Raw genomic sequence first — 5,245 nt, forward strand, 5'->3', positions numbered from 1 at the left:
AGGTAGGCTAGTGGTTAGAGTGTAGGGGCGGCAGGTAGCCTAGTGGTTAGAGTGTAGGGGCGGCAGGTAGGCTAGTGGTTAGAGTGTAGGGGCGGCAGGTAGCCTAGTGGTTAGAGTGTAGGGGCGGCAGGTAGCCTAGTGGTTAGAGTGTAGGGGCGGCAGGTAGGCTAGTGGTTAGAGTGTAGGGGCGGCAGGTAGGCTAGTGGTTAGAGTGTAGGGGCGGCAGGTAGCCTAGTGGTTAGAGTGTAGGGGCGGCAGGTAGCCTAGTGGTTAGAGTGTAGGGGCGGCAGGTAGCCCAGTGGTTAGAGTGTAGGGCGGCAGGTAGCCTAGTGGTTAGAGTGTAGGGCGGCAGGTAGCCTAGTGGTTAGAGTGTAGGGGCGGCAGGTAGGCTAGTGGTTAGAGTGTAGGGGCGGCAGGTAGCCTAGTGGTTAGAGTGTAGGGGCGGCAGGTAGGCTAGTGGTTAGAGTGTAGGGGCGGCAGGTAGCCTAGTGGTTAGAGTGTAGGGGCGGCAGGTAGCCTAGTGGTTAGAGTGTAGGGGCGGCAGGTAGCCTAGTGGTTAGAGTGTAGGGGCGGCAGGTAGGCTAGTGGTTAGAGTGTAGGGGCGGCAGGTAGCCTAGTGGTTAGAGTGTAGGGGCGGCAGGTAGGCTAGTGGTTAGAGTGTAGGGGCGGCAGGTAGCCTAGTGGTTAGAGTGTAGGGGCGGCAGGTAGGCTAGTGGTTAGAGTGTAGGGGCGGCAGGTAGCCTAGTGGTTAGAGTGTAGGGGCGGCAGGTAGCCTAGTGGTTAGAGTGTAGGGCGGCAGGTAGCCGAGTGGTTAGAGTGTAGGGGCGGCAGGTAGGCTAGTGGTTAGAGTGTAGGGGCGGCAGGTAGCCTAGTGGTTAGTGTGTAGGGGCGGCAGGTAGCCTAGTGGTTAGAGTGTAGGGGCGGCAGGTAGCCTAGTGGTTAGAGTGTAGGGCGGCAGGTAGCCTAGTGGTTAGAGTGTAGGGGCGGCAGGTAGCCTAGTGGTTAGAGTGTAGGGGCGGCAGGTAGCCTAGTGGTTAGAGTGTAGGGGCGGCAGGTAACCTAGTGGTTAGAGTGTAGGGGCGGCAGGTAGCCTAGTGGTTAGAGTGTAGGGGCGGCAGGAAGCCTAGTGGTTAGAGTGTAGGGGCGGCAGGTAGCCTAGTGGTTAGAGTGTAGGGGCGGCAGGTAGCCTAGTGGTTAGAGTGTAGGGGCGGCAGGTAGCCTAGTGGTTAGAGTGTAGGGGCGGCAGGTAGCCTAGTGGTTAGAGTGTAGGGGCGGCAGGTAGCCTAGTGGTTAGAGTGTAGGGGCGGCAGGTAACCTAGTGGTTAGAGTGTAGGGCGGCAGGTAGCCTAGTGGTTAGAGTGTAGGGGCGGCAGGTAGCCTAGTGGTTAGAGTGTAGGGGCGGCAGGAAGCCTAGTGGTTAGAGTGTAGGGGCGGCAGGTAGCCTAGTGGTTAGAGTGTAGGGGCGGCAGGTAGCCGAGTGGTTAGAGTGTAGGGGCTGCAGGTAGGCTAGTGGTTAGAGTGTAGGGGCGGCAGGTAGCCTAGTGGTTAGAGTGTAGGGGCGGCAGGTAGGCTAGTGGTTAGAGTGTAGGGGCGGCAGGTAGCCTAGTGGTTAGAGTGTAGGGGCGGCAGGTAGCCTAGTGGTTAGAGTGTAGGGGCGGCAGGTAGCCGAGTGGTTAGAGTGTAGGGGCGGCAGGTAGCCGAGTGGTTAGAGTGTAGGGGCGGCAGGTAGCCTGGTGGTTAGAGTGTAGGGGCGGCAGGTAGCCTAGTGGTTAGTGTGTAGGGGCGGCAGGTAGCCTAGTGGTTAGAGTGTAGGGGCGGCAGGTAGCCTAGTGGTTAGTGTGTAGGGGCGGCAGGTAGCCTAGTGGTTAGAGTGTAGGGGCGGCAGGTAGCCTAGTGGTTAGAGTGTAGGGCGGCAGGTAGCCTAGTGGTTAGAGTGTAGGGGCGGCAGGTAGCCTAGTGGTTAGAGTGTAGGGGCGGCAGGTAGCCTAGTGGTTAGAGTGTAGGGGCGGCAGGTAGCCTAGTGGTTAGAGTGTAGGGGCGGCAGGTAGGCTAGTGGTTAGAGTGTAGGGCGGCAGGTAGCCTAGTGGTTAGAGTGTAGGGCGGCAGGTAGCCTAGTGGTTAGAGTGTAGGGGCGGCAGGTAGCCTAGTGGTTAGAGTGTAGGGGCGGCAGGTAGCCTAGTGGTTAGAGTGTAGGGGCGGCAGGTAGCCTAGTGGTTAGAGTGTAGGGGCGGCAGGTAGCCTAGTGGTTAGAGTGTAGGGGCGGCAGGTAGCCTAGTGGTTAGAGTGTAGGGGCGGCAGGTAGGCTAGTGGTTAGAGTGTAGGGGGCGGCAGGTAGCCTAGTGGTTAGTGTGTAGGGGCGGCAGGTAGCCTAGTGGTTAGAGTGTAGGGGCGGCAGGTAGCCTAGTGGTTAGTGTGTAGGGGCGGCAGGTAGCCTAGTGGTTAGTGTGTAGGGGCGGCAGGTAGCCTAGTGGTTAGAGTGTAGGGGCGGCAGGTAGCCTAGTGGTTAGAGTGTAGGGGCGGCAGGTAGTCTAGTGGTTAGAGTGTAGGGGCGGCAGGTAGTCTAGTGGTTAGAGTGTAGGGGCGGCAGGTAGTCTAGTGGTTAGAGTGTAGGGGCGGCAGGTAGTCTAGTGGTTAGAGTGTAGGGGCGGCAGGTAGTCTAGTGGTTAGAGTGTAGGGGCGGCAGGTAGTCTAGTGGTTAGAGTGTAGGGGCGGCAGGTAGCCTAGTGGTTAGAGTGTAGGGGCGGCAGGTAGTCTAGTGGTTAGAGTGTAGGGGCGGCAGGTAGTCTAGTGGTTAGAGTGTAGGGGCGGCAGGTAGTCTAGTGGTTAGAGTGTAGGGGTGGCAGGTAGTCTAGTGGTTAGAGTGTAGGGGCGGCAGGTAGCCAAGTTGTGGTGGGCCAGTAACCGAAAGGTTGCAAGATCGTTAACCCCCTGTTCCTAGACCAGTTAACCCACTGTTCCTAGACCAGTTAACCCCGTGTTCCTAGACCAGTTAACCCACTGTTCCTAGACCAGTTAACCCCCTGTTCCTAGACCAGTTAACCCACTGTTCCTAGACCAGTTAACCCCCTGTTCCTAGACCAGTTAACCCCCTGTTTCTAGACCAGTTAACCCCCTGTTCCTAGACCAGTTAACCCACTGTTCCTAGACCAGTTAACCCCCTGTTTCTAGACCAGTTAACCCCGTGTTCCTAGACCAGTTAACCCACTGTTCCTAGACCAGTTAACCCCCTGTTCCTAGACCAGTTAACCCACTGTTCCTAGACCAGTTAACCCACTGTTCCTAGACCAGTTAACCCACTGTTCCTAGACCAGTTAACCCCTGTTCCTAGACCAGTTAACCCACTGTTCCTAGACCAGTTAACCCCCTGTTTCTAGACCAGTTAACCCCGTGTTCCTAGACCAGTTAACCCACTGTTCCTAGACCAGTTAACCCCCTGTTCCTAGACCAGTTAACCCACTGTTCCTAGACCAGTTAACCCACTGTTCCTAGACCAGTTAACCCACTGTTCCTAGGCCATCATTAAAATTAAGAATTTGTTCTAAACTGACTTGCCTAGTTAAATAACTGTGGGGGAAAGGTGAGGTATTGAAGGGCAGTAATTATTGACCCCTACCTTTTTGAGAAAATAATTATTACTTTCTTTAAAAAAATCTCTTTCTCTGAGCAATTGTATAAGTTTAAAATCATTTAATTTTCCCATTTTGTTTGAGCATGCAATATATTTCAGTCTTTGAATCATGTATTTTATACAGTCATTATTGCTACTCTTCATCAAGGGTGTCAATAATTTGGGACCCAACTGTATACTTCAAAATTAGAGATATGTTGAAACTGGATCCATCATAATGATTCTACATGTTATAGTATGAACCTGGATCCATTATAATGATTCTACATGTTATAGTATGAACCTGGATCATCATAATGATTCTACATGTTATAGTATGAACCTGGATCATTATAATAATTCTACATGTTATAATATGAACCTGGATCATCATAATGATTCTACATGTTATAGTATGAACCTGGATCATTATAATGATTCTACATGTTATAATATGAACCTGGATCATCATAATGATTCTACATGTTATAATATGAACCTGGATCATCATAATGATTCTACATGTTATAGTATGAACCTGGATCATCATAATGATTCTACATGTTATATGTATGTATTATAATGATTCTACATGAACCTGGATCCATTATAATGATTCTACATGTTATAGTATGAACCTGGATCATCATAATGATTCTACATGTTATAGTATGAACCTGGATCCATTATAATGATTCTACATGTTATAGTATGAACCTGGATCATCATAATGATTCTACATGTTATAGTATCATCATAATGATTCTACCTGGATCATCATAATGATTCTACATGTTATAATATGAACCTGGATCATCATAATGATTCTACATGTTATAATATGAACCTGGATCCATTATAATGATTCTACATGTTATAATATGAACCTGGATCATATAATATTCCATGTTATAGTATGAACTGATCATCATGTTACATAATGATTCTACATGTTATAATATGAACCTGGATCATCATAATGATTCTACATGTTATAATATGAACCTGGATCAATAATGATTCTGGATTCTACATGTTATAGTATGAACCTGGATCATCATAATGATTCTACATGTTATAATATGAACCTGGATCATGATTCTACATGTTATAATATGAACCTGGATCATCATAATGATTCTACATGTTATAATATGAACCTGGACCTGATTCTACATGTTATAATATGAACCTGATCATCATAATGATTCTACATGTTATAATATGAACATGTTATAGTTATAATATGAACCTGAACCTGGATCATCATAATGATTCTACATGTTATAATATGAACCTGGATCATGATTCTACATGTTATAATATGAACCTGGATCATCATAATGATTCTACATGTTATAATATGAACCTGGATCCATTATAATGATTCTACATGTTATATAATATGAACCTGGATCCATTATAATGATTCTACATGCATCATAATGATTCTACATGTTATAGTATGAACTGGATCCAATAATGATTCTACATGTTATAATATGCCATGGCCTTTACTGGTCAAAGGTTAAACTGCTGTTCTGTTTATGATATATTATGATGTTGTGTCACTAGACTTTGACCAGATATTATTGCATCCAAAGATCAACTGTACATAGAACATAGATACAGAGACTT

The 5,245-nt window shown here is 48.1% G+C and overlaps 1 long non-coding RNA gene across 11 annotated transcripts; it reads left to right on the forward strand.

The window, feature by feature from the left end:
- The first annotated feature begins 942 nt into the window (after positions 1-942).
- On the forward strand, positions 943-2,430 carry LOC127930319 (uncharacterized). 11 transcript variants are annotated; one of them, XR_008137956.1, is made up of 5 exons: positions 943-1,310; positions 1,534-1,725; positions 1,917-1,980; positions 2,107-2,298; positions 2,364-2,430. It is a non-coding gene; the product is annotated as an uncharacterized LOC127930319 (long non-coding RNA). The 11 variants fall into 11 exon arrangements; XR_008137957.1 differs by having other exon boundaries at positions 1,598-1,725; positions 1,917-2,012; XR_008137951.1 differs by having other exon boundaries at positions 1,598-1,725.
- Positions 2,431-5,245: the final 2,815 nt, after the last annotated feature.

Source organism: Oncorhynchus keta, chromosome 5 (genome assembly GCF_023373465.1).
Source record: "Oncorhynchus keta strain PuntledgeMale-10-30-2019 chromosome 5, Oket_V2, whole genome shotgun sequence".
Classification (NCBI taxonomy): Eukaryota; Metazoa; Chordata; class Actinopteri; order Salmoniformes; family Salmonidae; genus Oncorhynchus; species Oncorhynchus keta.